At 36.9% G+C, this 20,560-nt stretch overlaps 1 protein-coding gene across 7 annotated transcripts in view; it reads right to left on the bottom strand.

Moving 5' to 3' along the window:
• Nucleotides 1-20,560, bottom strand: part of LOC110259688 (uncharacterized) — a 136,604-nt gene that overhangs the window by 115,672 nt on the left and 372 nt on the right. Inside the window, exon 2 of one of the 7 annotated variants that reach the window (XR_014838362.1) lies at nucleotides 12,076-12,137. The exons of the other annotated variants lie outside the window; for them this stretch is intronic. The gene's annotated coding sequence lies outside the window, so the exon portion shown is untranslated. The remainder of the gene's footprint in view (nucleotides 1-12,075; nucleotides 12,138-20,560) is intronic. 7 annotated transcript variants of the gene reach the window in all.

Raw genomic sequence — 20,560 nt, 5'->3', positions numbered from 1 at the left:
AAAATATAAGCTACACAGGAAAAAATAATGTAATTTTGTTATTTCAACACTGATAGACATTGAGAGTATTATGCTAAGTGAAAAGAGCCAGAATGAGAGACAAATATCAGAAGCTCTCACTCATTTGTAGAATCAAAAAACAAAAACAAACAAAAATTGTCAAGAGGTGGGACCAAGATGGCAGAGGAGTAAGATGTGCTCACTTTCTTCCACAAACACATCAAAAAACCCCATCTACATGTAGAATGATTTGCACAGAACATCTACTGAATGCTGGCAGAAGAGCTTAAACCTCCACAAAGGGTGAGAAAACCTCTATATAACTGGGTAGAACAAAAGGAAAAAAAGAAACAGAGAGATGGGTCCGGGGGCGGGGGGGGAATAGGAATGGGACCAGTACTCATGAGAGGAAGCTATGAAAGAAGAAAGGAATCCACACACTGGGAAGCCATCTAACTAAGAGAGACATCAGCTAAGACAGAGGAACCCCAAAGCTTTGGAGAAAAGCACAGCAGCCAGACTGAGGAGGGCAAAGCAGAGAGCCACACAAACCATTGGTACCACTGGCCCAGACACCACAGCCTGAGACACTTGGGTGGGGGCTGGGTGCTGAGACTCAGACACTGAAGGTCAGTTCCAGGGAGAGGACTAATATTGGCTATGTGGAGACAGCCTGAGGGCCTAGAGTGTTGCACCATTGGCTGGGGAGCAGAACAACACAGCCAATGGAATCCAGTTAGGAGGCCTGGGGAAGAAAGGCACCCACAGGAATAACAAGGTGCCATTGTTGGGGAGGGCAAGAGAAGGAGGGATGGACTGTCATAGGAATATCTTTCTCTGGGCACATGGGCATTCAGGCAGGGCAGCTGTCATGCAGGCTACAGATAGCAGGGAAACTATTGCATGGGCTAAGGGTGGTGGGGTGCCTCTAGCAGAGGTACAGGGAGCAGGACATCCCTTGTGTGGGCTACAGGTGGTGGGCAAAAACCACCACATTCACCTCAGATTCCAGAGGTAGGTGTGGCCCACCACCACTGGGATCCATGAACAGGCACCACTGAGGTCCAGATTAATGTGGCCCCTGTCACCTCAGAGGGGGACAATGCAATGGAACACTACCTGCTATTGCTCTCACTCCCCTAGAAACACACAGGCCCTACCTGTTGCCACTGCCAAAGGCTCTGTGTGCCACATATACCTGCTTGAGGGTCACTGCCACTTCCCAGGGCCTTGCGACTAGGAGCAGCCTGCACTACCTCCCTTGTGTACTAGCCACTGTCAAGGTCCTAACAACGAGGCACTGGCTACTAGCCCTGCCCATTGCCTCCAGCTCCCAATAAGCATGTGCAGAATGTATACCAGCACAGGGATAACAGCCTGCAACACTAAGGAAAGAGACAGCAATCAACCAAACCAAAAGCAGCCCCCATGCCAGGAAAAAAAAAAAAAAAAAAACTTAGTAAGACCTCACAAAATACTCAGGTGTGTGCCCTCGCATATAAACAGCACTCCAAGACTACAGTAGTTGTTTTCCCTAAACTCACAGAATGAGAAAAATACAAGCAAAATGAAGAAGCTCAGGAACCATTCCCAGTTAAAAGAACAGGAGAATTCATCTGAAGGAGCAAACAATGAAACAGACCTCTGCAGTCTAATAGACACCAAGTTCAAAAGTGGATAGAGATAATTCAGAAAGAATTAAGAGTGGACATGAAGGAACTAAGAGTAGGTATGAACAGTAATATAGATTACTTTAGAAAGGAACTAAGAAATAAAAGGAGGAGCCAAGAAAAATTAGAAAATTCATTTACAGAGATGTAAGCTGAGTTAAAGGCACTGATGCAGAGGAACGACTTAGTGATTTGGAAGATAGAATAATGGAAATCACTTAATCAGAACAGCAGACAGAAAACAAAATGAAAAAAACATGAAAGCAATATAAGAGATTTATAGGATAATATAAAGCAGGACAATCTATGCATAATAGGGATTCCAGAAGGAGAGAAAAAAGAAAAGGGTATTAAAAATATATTTGAAGAAATTATGTGTAGAAACTTTCCAAATCTAAAGGAAACAGATATCAAGATAGAGGAAGCACCGAAGACCCCAAAGAAATTGAACCCAAACAGGACCACGCCAAGATATATTATAATAAAAATGGCAAAAGCTAAAGATAAAAAAGAAGATTCTAAAGGCAGCAAGAGAAATAAAAAGCATTAATTATAAAGGAACTCCCATAAGGCTATCAGCTGATTTCTCTACAAAAACATACAGGCCAGAAAAGAGAGTGGAAAGATATATTCAAAAACCTAAAAGGAAAAAATTTTGCAGCCTAGAATACTTTACCCAGCAAGAATATCATTTAAAATAGGAGAAATAAGGAACTTCTCTAACAAACAAAAGATGAAAGAAGATAGAAAGACTAAACCCATTCAAAAGTAAACACTGCAAAGGCTCCTCTAAATAGGAAAGAAGAAATAGGATGGAGGAAAACACAATTGGAAAGTAATAACTTAAATAAGTTAGTATACAGATCTAAAAGAAAAAAAAATGCCTATTATAGAAGCGATGATAAACACAAGGCAGCAAAAGGATAACATGAAATTGTTAAAAGAGCACATCAAAATCATAAAATGTGGGGAAGGAAAGTAAGAAAATCTAGACTCCTTTTTTTTTTCTTTCCCAGAATGTGTTTGAGACTATATGACTTTCAGGCTAAAGCAAGCAGATATAGAAAGGGTTAACATACATGAAAAACAGGGCAATCACAAATCAAAACCAAACAATACATTCAAAAAAACTAAAAAGAAGAGGACACAAGCATGAAATAAAAGGAAATCATCCAACAAAAGAAAAAAAGAAACAAAGAAGAAACATAGAATCAACTGAAAAACAAGGTTTAAAAATGGCAATAAGTGAATATTTATCAATAACTACCTTAAATTTCAGTGGACTGAATGCTCCAATCTAAAGACATAGAGTGGCAGATTGGATAAAAAAGCAAAAGTCTACAATATGCTATCTGCAAGAGACTCTCCTTAGGGCAAAGGACAAGGAGTGAAAGTGAAAGGATCGGAAAAGATATTTCGTGCTAATTAACAAGCCAGGAAAGAAGGAGTTGCAATACTGAAATAATAGATTTTAAAATGAAGGCCATGGAGAAAGACAAAGAAAGGCACTATGTAATGATAAAAGGATCCATTCAAGAAGAGGATATTACAATCATCAATATATATGCCCCTAATATAGGAGAACCCAGATACACACAACAAATACTAACAAACATAAAAGGAGAAATTGATGGGATACAATCACAGTAGGAGACTTTTAAAACTCCACTCACATCAATGGACAGATAATCTAGACAGAAAATCAATAAGGCAACAGAGATTCTAAATGACACAGAAGAAAAGTTAGACTTAATTGACATTTTTAGGACTTTACATCCAAAAAAATCAGAATACACATTCTTTTTTTTTTTTTTTGTCTTTTTGTCTTTTGTTGTTGTTGTTGCTATTTCTTGGGCCGCTCCCACGGCATATGGAGGTTGCCAGGCTAGGGGTCTAATCGGAGCTGTAGCCACCAGCCTACGCCAGAGCCACAGCAACGCAGGATCCGAGCCGCGTCTGCAATCTACACCACAGCTCACGGCAACGCCGGATCGTTAACCCACTGAGCAAGGGCAGGGACCGAACCCGCAACCTCATGGTTCCTAGTCGGATTCGTTAACCACTGCACCACGACGGGAACTCCAGAATACACATTCTTTTTAAGTGCACATAGAACACTGTTTAGAATTGACCACACAATAATACACAAAACTAACCTCAACAAATTTAAGAGCACAGAAACTATTTCAAGTATCTTCTCTGACCAAAATGGTATGAAACTAGAAATCAACCATAGGGACATAAGAAAAAACTGACTGCATGGAGACTCAACAACATGCTACTAAAAAACCAATGGTTCAACGAGGAAATCAAAAAGGAAATAAAAAATATCTCGAGACAAATGATAATGAAGACACAACCATTCAAAATCTATGGGATGCTGCAAAAGCAATGCCTAGATGGAATTTCATAGTGATGCAGGACTTCCTCAAAAAAGAAGAAATATCTCAAATCAACAACTTAGTCCTCCACCTAAATTTATCAGAAAAAGAACAAAAACCTAAAGTAAGCAGAAGGAAGGAAGTCATAAAGATCAGAGAGGAAACAAACAGATATTCAAAAAACAATAGAAAAAAATCAATAAAACCAAGAGCTAGTTCTTTGAAACAGTGAAAAAAAGAAAAAAAAATAAAGAAAAAAAAAGATCTCTGGCCAGACTCAATGGAAAAAATCTCAATGGATAATGCAGAAATATAAAAATCCACATAAGAGAATACCATGAATAATCATCTGCCAACATATTTGACAACCTAGAAGAAATGGACAACTTTCTAGAGATTACAGCTTGCCAAAACTGAATCAAGAAGAAAGAGATCGACTGAACAGACTGATCTCTAGAAATGAAATTGAATATGTAATAAAAAAAAAAAATCATGGCCTGCAAACAAAAGTCTAGGACCAGATGGCTTCACAGGTGAATTCTACAAACCATACAAAGAAAAACTTAACACCCATCCTTCTTAAACTTTTCCAAAAGGTTGAAGAAGAAGGAACATTCCCAAAGACATTCTACGAAGCCACCATCGCCCTAATACTGAAACCAAAGATACTACCAAAAAAAGAAAATCATAGGCCAATATTTTTGATGAATATAGAGGCAAAAATTCTCAAAAAAAGTTTTATCCAACTGAAAGTTTTATCTAAGTCCAAAAACTTAGAAAAAAGATCATATACCAAGACCAAGGGGGATTCATTCCAGGTTCACAAGGATTGTTCAAAAAACAATCAATGTCATACACACATTAAGAAAAGTAAAAAAACCACATGATCATCTCAATAGGTGCAGAAAAAGCATTTGAGAAAGTCCTATATTCATTCATGATAAAACCTCTTACCAAAGTGGGTATACAGGAAACGTACCTTACCATCATAAAAGCCATTTATGACAAACCCACAGCAAACATAACACTCAATGTAGAAAAGCTGAAAGCCTTTCTAATAAAATATGGAACAGGTCAAGGATAATCACAGTCACTTTTATTCAACATAGTATTGGAAGTCCTAGCCACAGCAATGAAACAAACAACAGCAATGAAGTAAGACATATCCAAATTGGAAGAGAAAAGGTAAATTGTCACTGTATGCAGATGCCAGGATACTATATATATAGAAAACCTTAAGGACTTCACACAAAAATCACTCAAACTGATCAATGATTTCAGCAAAGTAGCAGGATACAAGATTAACATTCAGAAACTGGTTGCATGTCTATACTAACAATGAAGTATGGGAAAAGGAATACAAAAATATGATGCCTTTTAAAATCACACTGCAAAAATTTAAATATGTAGGATAAGCCTGACTAAGGAGGTAAAAGACTTATATGCTGAGAACTATAAAACATTAATCAAGGAAGTTAAAGAGGATTCAAAGAAATGGAAAGATATCCCACGCTCCTGGATTGGAAGAACTAATATAAAAATGGCCAAAAAGTACCCAAAGCAATCTACAGATTCAATGCCATCCCTATCAACTTACCCATGACATTTTCCACAGAAATAGAATAAACAATCCAAAAGTTTAAATGTGACCACAAAAGACCCAGAAATGCCAAAGAAATACTGAGGGAGAAAAACCAACCAGAGTTCAATATTGCCTGAACTCTCCCAGACTTAAGTCAATATTACAAAGCTACAGCAATCAAAACAGTGTGGTACTTGTACAAAAACAGACATACAGACCAATGGAACAGAATAGAGAGCCCAGAAATAAATACAGACACTTATTGTCAATTCATCTTTGACCAAGGAGGCAAGAATATAAAATAGGAAAAGTTACAGTGTTTTCAGCAAGTGGTGCTGGGAAAACTGGACAGGTCTATGTAAATCAATGAGACTAACACACATCTTTACTCCATACACAAAAATAAATTCAAAAGGACTTAAAGACTTAAACATAAAACAAGACACCATAAAACTCCTAGAAGAGAACATAGGCAAAACATTCTGACATCAACTGTGCAAATTTTTTTTTTTAAGTCAGACTCCCAGGAAACAGAAGTAAAAGCAAAAATAAGCCAATGGGACCTAATCAAACAGAAAAGTTTTTGCACAGCAAAAGAAACCATAAAAAAGAGACAACCTACAGAATGGGAGAAAATAGTTTCAAACGAAGCAACTGACAAGGGCTTAATCTCTAAAATATACAAACAATTTATACAACTCAACAACAAAAAAACAAACAGCCCAATTTAAAAATGAGCAAAAGACCTGAAGAGGTATTTCTCCAAAGAAGATATACAGATGGCCAACAAGCACATGAAAAAATACTCAACATCACCAATTATTAGAGAAATGCAAATCAAAACAATGAGGTACCACCTCCCACCTGTCAGAATTCCCATCATTTACAAGTTAACAAATAACAAATAAAGGAGAGGGTGTGGAAAAATGGGTACCCTCCTACACTGCTGGTGGGAATGTTAACTGGTACCACCATTATAGAAAACAGTATGGATGTACCTCAGAAAACTAAATATAGAACTACCATATGACCCAGCTATCCCACTCTTGGGCATATATCTGGACAGAACTTTTTTTTTTTTTTTTAACGATATATGTACCTGTATATTCATTGCAGCACTATTCACAATAGCCAAGACATGGAAACAACCTAAATGTCCACTGACAGATGCATGGATTAAGAAGATGTGGTACTTATATACAATGGAATGCTACTCAGCCATAAAAAAAGACAAACTAATGCCATTTGCAGCAGCATGGATGGAACTAGAGACTGTCATACTAAGTGAAGTAAGTCGGAAAGAGAAAGACAAATACCATATGATCTTACTTATATCTGGAATCTAGTATGTGGCACAAATGAAACTTTTTACAGAAAAAAACTCATGGACTTGGAGAATAGACTTGTGGTTGCCAAGGGGGAGGGAGTGGAATTGACTGAGAGTCTGGGGTTAGCACATGCATACTATTGTATTTGGAATGGATTGGCAATGAGATCCTGCTGTAAAGCACAGGAAACTCCATCCAGTCACTTGTGACAGAACATAATGTGAGAAAAAGTATATATATCACTTTGCTGAACAGTAGAAATTCCCAGAACACTGTAACTCAACAATGGAAAAAATAAAAATCATAAAATAAAAAAAATGTATGGGACGATGCAGCTCCCATTGTGGTGCAGTGGAAATGAATCTGACTAGTGTACATGAGGATGTGGGTTCAATCCCTGGCTTCACTCAGTACGTTAAGCATCTGGCATTGCCATGAGCTGTGGTGTAGGTCATAGATGCAGCTCGGATCCCACATTGCTGTGGCTGTGGCATAGGCTGGCAGCTATAGCTCTAATTCAATCCCTAGCCTGGGAACCTCCACATGTATTTAAAAAGAGTGCGACTCTAAAAAGCCAAGAAACAAACAAAGAATAAAAAATAAAAATCTATGGGATGCCACAATAGCAGTGCTTAAAGAGAAGTTCATAGGTATATGGGCCTTCCTCAAAAAAGAAGAAAACTCTCAAATCACCAACTTAAACTTCTACCTGAAAGAATTAGAAAAAGAAGAAGAAACAAAACACAAAGTCAGTAAAAGGAAGGAAATCATAAAGGTCAGAGAGGAAATCAAAAAAACAGAGATTCAAAAAAAATAGAAAAAAATTGATAAAATCAAGAGAAAGGGTAAACAAAATTGACAACCCTCTGGCCAAACTCACCAAGAAGAGGAGACAAAGAACTCGAATAAACAAAATAAGAAATGACAAAGGAGTAATCTCAATGGATACTTCAGAAATACCAAAACCCGTAAGAGAATAGTATGAAAAATCATATGCCAACAAATTTGACAGCATGGAAGAAATGCACAACTTCCCTAGTGGCTGCTGGGTTTCCTGTGACTATATGGCACATGCCCCAGCCCAATCTGAGGGAACACTACAGCTCCATTTATTCAATATCACAATGTGGCAAGAGATCTATGGGTGCCATAGCTGGGACGAAAACTCCACTGTGGTGTGCTGAGGAGATCCATTCTTGGAACAGAGCCTGAGTGGGGCCCTGGTGTCCACTGCTGATTCTTATTCAAGCAGCGCATCAAAACTCCACCTCGAATTCTGATGGTGGTAGCTCCACTGAAGCTCACACCATGATACAGACTGAAAGTCCATACAGGCTGCATCTGCCCTACAGAGAGAAGCTAAATAACAGGGCAAGAGAGGGGAGGCTGGGGGAGGTGATGAGCTATGAGAGACAAATGGGACTTGCACCTGAGGCTATATCTGAGTATAGTAAGGGAAACAATTGCAGGCATCTGTACAGGAAACACATCTGAGACAGCTTGGAACTCTGTCCATTGGCCAACAAGAAGAGAGAGCAGGTGTAAGACTCCCCACACTATTGGAAAGAGAAAGTAATATACTTAAAGGTGATCAAGGAAGCCTGGGCCTGGCTCTAGAGACTTTTGCTTCAGCAACGTGGGATCAGATAGTACCTCCATAAGGGTGGAGATAACCATTAAGCAGAGAGGAAGTCCCACCTCACACTCGGCTCCAGCTCTAGCTGTTCCATCTGCATCTTTACCCCTTACTAATGTGATAGCAGCCAGCATACCCTGAAGAAGAACACAACTTGAATCCATGTCAAATCCACCTCTCTCATCAAAGGCACTGGGCACACACAGTCTGTACAGAGATGTACCAATGTCAGAACACCCTTCTTTCAAGACTGCAAGAGGTAACTGCTTCACCTAAATTAATAGAGGCAGAGAAATTTAAGTAAAATGAGAAGGTAGAGGAACTTCTGTCAGCTGAAAAAATAAGAGTAAACCCCTGTAAGTATAAGTAATGAAACAAATAATTTACCATATAAAGAAGTCAAGGCATTGGTATAAGAATATTACGTGAATTAGGGAGAGGAATAGATGAACATAGTGAACATTTTAACAAGGAACTGGAAAATATTCCATCAGGGGAACTCCCCTTGTGGTGCAGTGGGTTAAGAATCTGACTGTAGCAGAGCAGGTTCCTGTGGAAATGTGGGTTAGATTCCCGCCTGGTGCAGTGGGTTAAGGATATGGTGTTGTAGTTTGCAGCTGTGGCTTGGATTCAAACTCTGGCCCAGGAACTCCCATATGCCACAGGTGTGGCCACAAAAAAAGAAAAAGAAAAACCCCCACTAAATTTGTTTGAGATTATCACAATATTGTAAATCAACCATACTTCAATAAAACTTAAATAAATGAAATTCAACTAGAAATGAAGAATTCAGTAAATGAAATTAAAGAAAAAACTAGAAGAAATGAATAGCAGACTAAATGGTACAGAGAATTACAAAAGTAATCTGGAAGATAGAACTACTGAAATCACCCAATCAAAATAGAAAAAGGAAAAATAAATTTTAAAGACCAAATACATTTTAAGAGATTTTGGGGACAACATTAAGCATATCAACATTGCATTATAGAGGTCCCAGAAGAAGAGTGAGATAAAGGATTTGAGAATGTATTTGAGGAAATCAGCACTGAGAATTTCCTAATCTTGAGGAAGGAAAGAGATAACAAGATAGAAAAAGCACAGAGGGTTCTAAACAAGCTGAACCACAAAAGACACAAAGTCACACCATAATGAAAATAGCAAAAGTTAGAGAATTTTAAGGGCAGCAAGTAAAAAACAGTCATATAAGAGAAACCCCATAAAGTTAGCAGGTGATTTTAGATATCAGCAGGACAGAAGGAATGGCACGATATATCCAAAGAACTGAAAGGGAAAAATGTGCAAGCTAAGATACTCTACTCAGATTATCATTTAGAATCAAAGAAAAGATAAAGAATTCTCAGACAAGCTAAACCAAAAATAGTGCATCAATACTAAGCCCACCCTAAAAGAAATGTTAAAAGGTTTTCTCTACGAAAAAACAAAAGGAGAATCTATAGAAAACAGAAAATCCCATGAAGAAAGGCAAAAATAAAAGACTGCTGATCAACCACCTAAATAAGCCAATTCAAAGTAAAAGACAAAAAACTGTAAAAGCACCTATAACCACAATTAACAGTGAACTGAAGAGATCCCTTGTGGTGCAGTGTGTTAAGGACCTGGCACAGTCCTTCCACCACCTATACAGTTGGTGGAAATGTAACTTGGTGCAGTCACTATGGAAAACAGTACGGAGGCTCCTTAAAACAAAAAATAGAACTACCATATGATCCAATAATTGCATTCTTGGGCATATAACCAGAAAAAAAAAATGAAAATACTAATATAAAAAGATATATGCACCCCAATGTTTATAGCATTACTATTTACAATAGATAAGATGTGGAAGGAGCTCAAGTGTCCATCAACAAATGGATAAAGAAGATCTGGTATATATACACAATTGATTACTCAACCATAAAAAAAAGAAAACCCTGACACTTGTAGCAAGCTACATGGACCTAGAGAATATTATTCTTAGTGAAATAAGTCAGAGAAAAACAAATATTGTATATCACTTACAGGAAAATAAAAAATAAAATGAATATAAATGATAAAACAAAAACAGACTTACAGATATAGAAAAACTAGTGGTTATCAGTCAACAGAGGAAGGTGGGGGGGCAAGACAGGGTTATAGAATTAAGAGATAGAAATCATTATGTATAAAACAGAGAAGCAACAAGGATATATTATACAGTTCAGGGGAAAATATCCATTATTTTGCAATAATTTCAATAGAATATCATTAATAAAAATACCATATCAAAATGCCATATACCAGAAACCAATATAATGTTCTAAATAAATTTTAATAAAATATTTTATAATAAAAGGAATAGATGTACATGAATAAAAATAATAAAATCTCTGTATCTTGACAGAAAAATAAACATATAAACTTCCACTTATAAAATAAATGTAATACACATGTAATTAATATACAGAATGATGACTTTTTAATTCTGTATTGCATATTTGAAAGATGATAGTAGATGTCAACAGTTCTTTCCTGGAAGAAAAAACTGTAACTATGTATGAAGGATATAACTAATTTATTGTGGTAATTATTCAACAACACAGTTGACCTTTGCACAACATGTGTTTGAACTAGGTTAGCCCCCTTATCAGCTGATTTCTTTCAATAGTAAATACAGTACTGCATCATCCCCGACTAGCATCAAGGATATTGAGGGCCATATGTATTTTCCACTGTGGGCATATACAAAAATTAAATAATTATACTGTACACTTCAAACAAATGAGGTTATGTGTCATTTATACATCTATGAAAAAAACTGATTGCAACAGAAAAAAAAACTGCAGCAGAGTCCAAGCATTAACACACCGCCTCTAACCCAAACAATAGTACTAACATATGAAATATAACAAATAAAAAAATATAGAACCAGAGATGAGCTCAAAAGTAAAACAAGCAAATTAGAAGTGAAATGAGACTCTAGATGTTCAAAATTGCACCCCTGTACTGACTTTGAACATAACAGCATTTAAAAGGCTCCACAGACATGCTCCCAAAATAAAAAGTTAAAAGAACAAACAGAAAACATTTAAAGGCTATGAAAATAGTCCAAAAGCAAAGAGCAAGTCAAGAAATATCTATTCCAACTACTCAGCCAGAAAAAAGAACAAAATAATGTCATTGCAGCTAAATGGATGGAACTATAGACTCTCATATTAAGTGAAGTAAGTCAGAGAGAGAAACACAAATATCATATATCTGGAATTTATATACAGCACAAATGAACATTTCTACAGAAAAGAAAATCGTGGACATGAACAGATTTTCAGTTGCCAAGGGGGAGGAGAGGAGAGGGAGTGGGATGGATTGGGAATTTGGAGTTAATAGATGCAAACTGTTATCTTTGGAGTGGATAAGCAATGAGGTCCTGCTGTATAGCACTGGGAATTATGTCTAGTCATTTATGATGGAGCATGATAATGTGAGAAAAAAGAATGTATACCTGTATGTGCAATTGGGTCACCTTGCTGTACAGTAGAAAATTGACAGAACACTGTAAACCAGCTACAATGGAAAAAATAAAAATCATTATGAAAAATGTGAAAAAAATTTAAAAAAGAAATATCGATTCCAAAAAAAATCCATGAAAATTTGTTAAAAAAGGCTAGAGTGTCTGGCATTTGAACCAACACCACTACCTCTCTACCTGCTCTAGGAAAGACAGAGACTCCATTATAGAGGGTGGCAGGCAAAAACATGGGGTTCTACCTCCCCCCAATTCCCAATCTGAGAATTTTATACCTATGAGGAACATCATTTTGACATTGTTTTACCCTTCCCTCAACCTCAACCACCTGACACTGAGGCTTAGTCCTTGGCAAGTGCAGACAAAAGATAAGGACTCCCTCCTCTGCCCAGCTCCCCCTTCTCCACAACACGGATTGGAAGCTTGACTTTAGGTGTGGTGCACTGAAAATACTGGAGCCCAGATTTTTTTTTTTTTTTTCTTTTTTTGCTGCCCTCATGAAGTATAAGGAAGGTGCTGGGCCAGAAATCAAACCTGTGCCACTGCACTGATAACGTCAGATCTTTAACTTGCTGTGCCACGGGTGAATTTCCAGATCACCTTTGCTGTGCACATAAGGTAGTGGGTCCATGCTAGGAATGGCACTTTATTTGTGAAGACTAACTGACCAAATTGTTCTTTTATGGTTCATATTTTTTTCATCCTGTGTAGGAAATGTTTGCCTTTTGAAAGGACATGAATTTATTTGTTTTTACTGAGAAGCTTTATTGCTTTATGATTTATATTAAGGTCTATGACTCACTTTGAAGTTTTGCATATGGTGTAAGGTAAGAGATTAAGGTCTTTTTACATATCTATGAGAATATAAGTTCTCTACTTTGGAAAACAAATTTTCTCATGAATGGAATTTGCAATCTTTTATTGATCCTGTTAGGTATGAATAGTAGTGGACCAATATTAAATATTCTTAAGTTAATCTTTTTAAGAACAATAATGTACCTTGAGTAAAATTAAAATGTGTTATTGAAAACACTTCATCAATGAGCTTTTCACTCCCAGGATTGGTGTTAGGAGACAAAGACCACAGACTGAAGGTACCTCATACCTAGAGGCAAGTAACAGTGTTGCTGGACAGTAATGAGGAATACTAGGAAAAGAGACAAAATAAAAGATGAGACAGACCAGTCTGCACTTTAATGGAGTGCAACAAGAACCCAAAGGACAGGGCAAGTGGGATCAAGATGGCAAAGGAGTAAGACACTGAAAATGAGAAGATGGAAAAAGATACTCCATGTGAATGGAAATGACAGCAGAGGGAGTCCCAATGCTCATGTCAAAGCAGACTTTAAAACAAAGTCCATATAGAAAAATAAAGAAGGACATTATTTCATGATAAAAGAATCAATTTAAGAGGATATTACACACATCAATATATATGCCCCTAATCTAAGAACACCCAAATACATACAACAAATACCAACAGACATGAAAGGAGAAATTGATGGGAATACAATAATAATAGAAGACTTTAACACCCCACTCACATCAATGGACAGATCCTCTAGACAGAAAATCAACAGGCAAAGAGATCCTAAATGACACAACAGTTAGACATGGGAGTTCCCGGTGTGGTGAAGCAGAAACGAATCCAACTAGTATCAGTGAGGATACAGGTTCCATCCCTGACCTCCCTCAGTGGTTAAGGATCTAGCATTGCTGTGAGATGTGGTTAAAGATCTGGCATTGCCCTGAGATCCCATGTTGCTATGGCTGTGGTGTAGGACAGCATCTGCAGCTCTGATTTGACCTTGACCCCTAACCTGGGAACTTCCATATGCTGTGGATGCAGCCCTAAAAAAAAAAAAAGAAGAAGAACAGTTAGACCTAATTGATATTTTTAGGGCACTACTTCCAAAAAAAAAAAAAAAAAACAAAAAAACAAACCAGAATATGCATTCTTTTCAAGCACAAATGGAACATTCTCTAGGACTGACCACATACTGGGGCACAAAACTAAATTCAACAAATTTAAGACTATAGAAATTATTTCAAGCATCTTCTCTGACCACAATGGCATGAAATGCGAAATCAACCACAGGAAAAGAAATGAGAAAAAACTGACTACATGGACACTAAACAACATTCTACTAAAAAAAAAAAAAAATGGATTAACAAGAAATCAACAAGGAAATTAAAAATACCTTGAGACAAATGACAATGAAAACACAACCACACAAAATTTATGGGACACCACAAAAGCAGTTCTTAGAAGGAAGTTCCCAGCTATATGGGCCTTTCTTAAAAAAGAAGAAAAATCCCAAATCGACAATGTAATCTACTAACTGAAATAATTAAAAAAAAACCAAACAAATCCTAAAGTCAGCAGAAGAAAGGAAATCATAAAGATTCCAGAGGAAATCAATGCCATAGAGATTCAAAAAACAACAGAAAAAAAATCAATAAAACCAAGAGTTGGCTCTTTTCTTTCTTTTTTTTCTTTTGTCTTTTTGCCTTTTCTAGGGCCACGCCCATGGCATACAGAAGTTCCCAGGCTAGGGGTCCAATCCGAGCTGTTGCCGCCAGCCTACCCCAGAGCCACAGCAACGCCAGATCCGAGCTGCATGTGTGACCTACACCACAGCTCACGGCAATGCTGGATCCTTAACCCAGTGAGCAAGGCCAGGGATCGAATCTGCAACCTCAGGGTTCCCAGTAGGATTTGTTAACTGCTGAGCCACGACGGGAACTCCAAGAGTTGGTTCTTTTAAAGAGTACATAAAATTGTCAATCCTCTGGCCAGATTCACCAAGAAGATGACAGAGAGAATCCAAATAAACAATATAAGAAATGAAAAAGAGGAAATCTCAATGGATACTGCAGAAATCAAAAAACCATAAGAGACTATTATGAACAATTATATGTCAACTAATTTAACAACTTATAGGAAATGGACTTTCTAGAGACATACAGCCCACCAAAACTGAATCAAGAAGAAAAAGACCACTTGAACAGAACTATCATTAGAAATGAAATTTAATATGCAGTAAAAAAAAACACTCCCTACAAACAAAAAGCCAGGACCAAATGGCTGCACGGGTGAATTCTACCAAACATACAAAGAAGAACTTACACCATCCTTCTTAAACTCTTCCAACAGAATGAACAAAGAACACTCCCAAAGACATTCTATGAAGCCACCATCACCGTAATAACAAAATCAAAGATACTACCAAAAAAGAAAATTACAGGCCAATATCTTTGATGAATATAGATGCAAAAATTGTCAACAATATTTTAGCCAGCAGACTCCAATACCACCTAGAAAAGATCACACACCACCACCCAGTGGGATTCCTCCCAAGTTAACAAGCATGGTTCAATACATGCAAATAAATGTCATATACTACATTAACAAAAGTCAAAAACCACATATCCAAATAGATGCAGAAAAAGCATATAACAAAATCCAATATCCATTGATGATAAAAATTCTCACCAAAATGAATATAGAGGGAAAATATCTCAACATAATAAAAGCCATTTATGAAAAACCCAAAGCCAACATAATAGTCAATGGAGAAAAGTTGAAAGCCTTCCCACTAAAATCTGGAACACGACAAGGATGCCCACTTTCAGCACTTTTAATCAACACAGTATTGCAAATCCTAGCTATGGCAACCAGACTCCCCCTGCCATAAAGGAAAAAGAAGTCATCATGGAGCTCTAGGAATAAAAGAATTCAGAATCGAGATATAAACTGGAAAGGAAAGAATATAAAGTTACCAAGAAGAGAATGAAGAATTACTCAATCCTAATATTTCAATGAGAAAGTACAATTCTAACCTTGCAATCATGACTCTTACATATTTTACATGTTTTAAAGTTCATAGTTTGTGTTACAGTGTTTTATATATATATAGTGTGTGTGTGTATATATATATACATATACATATATATATATTCAATTATATGTATATATTGAATGTGTTTATGGGTAGGGGAAACAAGCAGAAATCCTACTCTTTCTTGTAATACTACAATCCAAACCTCCTGGTCAGATTTTCCCCTATCCCTAGATTATATGCTAGGCATGAATTATAGCTTTCCTGCTTACATTAGGATATTGTGAAATGTCTCATTTTTAATTATTTAAACATTCACTATGATTTAAATTACTTTAAATATTTTCTATTCATTGTTCCAGGTCATTTGTATTTTCTTTTCCTTCCTTCTTCCCTTCCTTCCTTCTTTTTTTTTTGGTCTTCCAGTCTTTCTGCCTTCTCTGATTTTAAATGAACATTTTATATGATTCCAGTTTCTATCCTAAGGTATCAATTGGATTTTTTTTTTAACTTTCTAGAGTGGTTGCTCTAGAATTTGTAACATGTATTTACCACTTAACTAAGTCCACTTTCAAATAACACTTCATTGGGTAGTAAAAGTACAGAGTATTTTCAATTTCTCCCTATCTTTTATAACACTTCTATCATTCATTTCACTTGCTCAAAAGCTATAATTACAGAATATAATGTTGACATTTTTAACAGTGTTATGTTACATCAATTAAGAAAAAAAAATATTTTACCTTCACTTAATCCTTCCCTAAAATCCTTTCTTTATATAGATCCAAATTTATGATCTGTAACACTTTCATCTCTTTGAAGAGCATTCTAACATTTCTTGCAGGGTAAATTGACTTTTGACAGTTTCCCTCAATTTTTGTCTGAGAAAGTAATTTTCCTCTACTTTTAAAGGATAATTTTACTGGATATCAAATTCTAGGTTGGTGGCTTTTATTTTTTTTTCTTTCAAGACATTAAGTATATCATTCCGTTCTTTTTGCATAGGTTCTTTAGAAGAGTTCAGTGTAATTCATATTCTTCCACCAATCCTGTAGGCAACATTGGTTGATTTCCCTTATCTGTCTTAAGATTTTCTCATAGTTTGATTTTCTGCTGTTTGAATATATATGTCCAGGTATAATTTGTTTTTAAAAGTATTTATAGTCCTCTAAGTCTTCTCAATCTGTGAGTTTGTATCTGCCGTTAATTTTGGAAAATTTTCAGTCATTACTACTTCAAATTATTCCTTTTGCTTTTCTTCTAGCATTCCCATCATGCATATGCCAAACTTTTTATAATTTCCACTTTTCTTGGATATTGTTCCATCTTTTTTGTTCTTTCTTCTCTTTGCACTTCAGTTTTGGAAGTTTCTTTTGATATATCTTTAACCTAGATTCTTTCCTTGTGTCCAGTTTACTTATGAGCCTATTTTTCATTTTGGTTCCAGTGTTTTATATTGCTAGCATTTCCTTTCAATTCCTTCTTAATGTTTTCATCTCTCTGCTTACTGCCCCCTTTGTTTCTGCATCTTGTCCACTTTCCTTCCACTTCAAAGGCTAGACTGGGCTAGAGTTAAGTACTTTCTTTCCTCTAGGTTGGTAATCCCTCAGTTGGCTATGCTCTGCTAAAAGAGTTTCCTTTTAAGGAAGGCTTTGTTAAAGAAAATAGAGAGCTCTGGACATATTTCAAAATGGTCACTTTCCCCCTACAACTGTTAGAAGAAAGTTTTCTCTGATTTTCAAAGCAAGAAGCTTGTAGGGCTCCTGGTGGTAACAGTCACAAGGTGTAGGTCTTCACCCACCTGACATAACCAATGGGACCACTTGGAATTTTAATTCTCAAAAGAGACCATAAATTTTAACTCCTAAATTTGTCTACAGTGAGCCTCTAGCAATTAATCATAGTTTTAAGTGTTACTACCTATACTGGCTCCTGCTGCTGGCTTCTGCTCCCTGTTAAGCTATGCTTTTCTTTAAATACTTGCCTGTCTCTCCAATTTGGGGGAGGGGGTGAGAGAGTGGCAGCCATTTCCCTATGACTTAATTCTCTGCAGAATCTAGAAAGAGTTGTTCATTTTTGCTTGTTCACTTTTTTTTTTTTCTTGCTGTGAGGATAAAAATAGCTGATTTCCAAACTCTTTACATAATTGGACTGGGAACCTCTAATAAATCACTTTAAATTGTCTTCTTTCCCAGCATAATGATCCACAAATATGGCTGAAAGGAAGGGGGTATAAGGTTTTGTCTTAGTTTCTCTGCCTTTTACTTTCTATGTCCCACACTTATTCTGCTTCTGTAAAGTCTTTCAACATCATCTCAGGGGTGGGAAGAAAAGGCCATTGAAAATCATAACCGTGGTCTCCCAAGTAAAAATGCCCAGGTGGTGGTGATTTCTGTTATTAGGTACTTTTTTTTTTTTTTTTTTTTTTTTTTTTTTTAATGGAAGCACCTGTGCCGTATGGCAGTTCCCAGGCTAGGGGTTGAATCAGAGCTGCAGCCACAGCAACACCAGATCTGAGTCAAATCTGTAGGCCAGATTTGATGTCAGCGAGCCAGGGATCAAACCCACATGTCCTCATGATTACTAGTTGGGTCTTTAACCTGCTGAACCACAAGAACTTATGTCATCAGGTCCTTTGAACATTTTCGTTTTGGAAGGTCACCCAGTTTCAGGAACTCCAGCACTGCCATTCCCTGATATATGGGATAGATGTTCAGCCAGTATCTCAAAATTTCCATGTAGTTCCTCTTTTGGTGGTTTATTTCACACCATCTCACCCTGCTGATTAGTTTAGTTTGATTCCCCTTTCTTTATACTGGAGTTGCTTCTCTCATTTTTTTCAAAATAATTCTACCCTAGTGTTTCTGTCTCTAAAAAAAAAAAAAGATCTAAGCCCAGTACTTCAAAATGTGATATTATTTGGACATAAGGTCATTACACAGGTAATCAGGTTAAAATGAGGCTACTGGGGTGGGCCTTATCCAATATGACTGATATCCTTATATAAAGGGGGAATCTGGACACAGGGAACACTCAGAGAATTCCATGTGAAGATAAAGGCAGAGATTGGGGCAATGCATGTACAAGCTAAGGAGCACCAAAGATTGCCAGCAACCTTTCCCCAACCTCGCCCTAGAACCTAGGAAGATGCATAGAAAAAATTCTCTTTTATATCCCTCAGAAGGAACCAACCCTGCCTACACCTTGACCTTGGACTTCTAACCTCCAGAATTGTGAAACAATAAATTTGTTGTTTAAGCCACCTAGCTTGAGGTACTTTGTTATAGCAGCCCTAGAAAACTAATATACCCAACCAGGAACCAACATGGCTACTAGCTGCTGGGAAAACTTGACCATTATTATCACCTTACTTTGTCACTGCAGGAACCCTCAGCCAGTCTTGTCTTTAAATATTTCCAGGCAAGAGAGTTGGGAAATCCCCTTTAGGAACTCCATTTCTATAACTTACTGGCCAAGTACTCACTTCCCACCCCCAAAACATCTCTTACTGCCCTCTTCTTCGGTGGCAACATGGGGTCATATTACTCAAGATCTTAGGGACTTATGTAAGCAATTTTTTATTTAATTCCGTTTGAGTAGAGAAGCTCAAAGATTTTGAATAGGAAAGTAACAAATTCTGATTTGCATTTTAAAAGGACTTCTACAGTTTCCAATAGGAGAACTGCCTGCAGAGAGGTAAGAAGCATGGAGAGCAATTAAAAGACAATTAGAGCATCCCATGAGGACTAGAATAGTAGCTGCAGAGGTGGTGAGAACTGATTAGATTTAGGGTAATTTTTGAAAAAAGAGCCACCAATTTTGCCGATTGACTGGATGTGAAATGTGAGAGAAAGAAGAATCAAGGTACGACCTGAACAATTTTAAGAATCAATTTGCCATTTACTGAGATGCAAAGATATGCAACAGGAAAGGAAAACAGGTTTTGGAGATAGAAAATGCCGTTTGAGATGCATGTTAAATATCCTGGTAGATATGTTTAGTAAGAAGTGAGCTATGTCAGTATAGAAATCAAATAATCATTGCTGCAAACGGCTATTTGGGAGCCATCAGTATAGTAATGCCAATATAAAAGACAGTGAAGGGAATGAATGAAATCACCTGGAGGATGAAGGTTGCTAGAAAGGGTAAGAGATCTGGGTCACACTAACATCAAGAAATGAGGAAGAATCTAGCAAAGGAGAATCAAGAGTTCTGTGGAGTTCACAAAAGTCAAATGAAGAAGGTTTTTCAAGTTTCAAGAAGTAACATGTGATTAACTGTGTAAAATGCTGAATAGTTAAGCTAGATGAAGACTAAGAGTTGTCCCTCGGATTTATCAGGATTGTTTAAATTCCCAAATATCTACAAACTCTCTTTTCATCGTAACGAATAAACTAGCCAAGAGGTCTCACATTTAGGTATGCGTAACAAAGAGCTAGAGTTTATGCTTAACATCATGTACTCTGGACTTTGCCGGCCACTTAGGGAATTTTCATGGGTAATTTTTACTATCAGTGATTTCTGCCATAAAGGCTGAGTTTTGATCCAACCCCCTGTTAGCGATGTGACCATAACTTTCAACATCTGTTTTTAATCATCATGTTAGTATTCAGGAGGTA

The sequence above is a fragment of the Sus scrofa genome, chromosome 2, assembly GCF_054392235.1.
Source record: "Sus scrofa isolate SSC_HxYL_T2T_F1_AM1 chromosome 2, Sscrofa_HxYL_maternal_Yorkshire_Landrace_v2.0, whole genome shotgun sequence".
Classification (NCBI taxonomy): Eukaryota; Metazoa; Chordata; class Mammalia; order Artiodactyla; family Suidae; genus Sus; species Sus scrofa.
The sequence above is the reverse complement of the archived record's forward strand: the minus strand, read 5'-3'. Positions and strand labels throughout refer to the sequence as shown.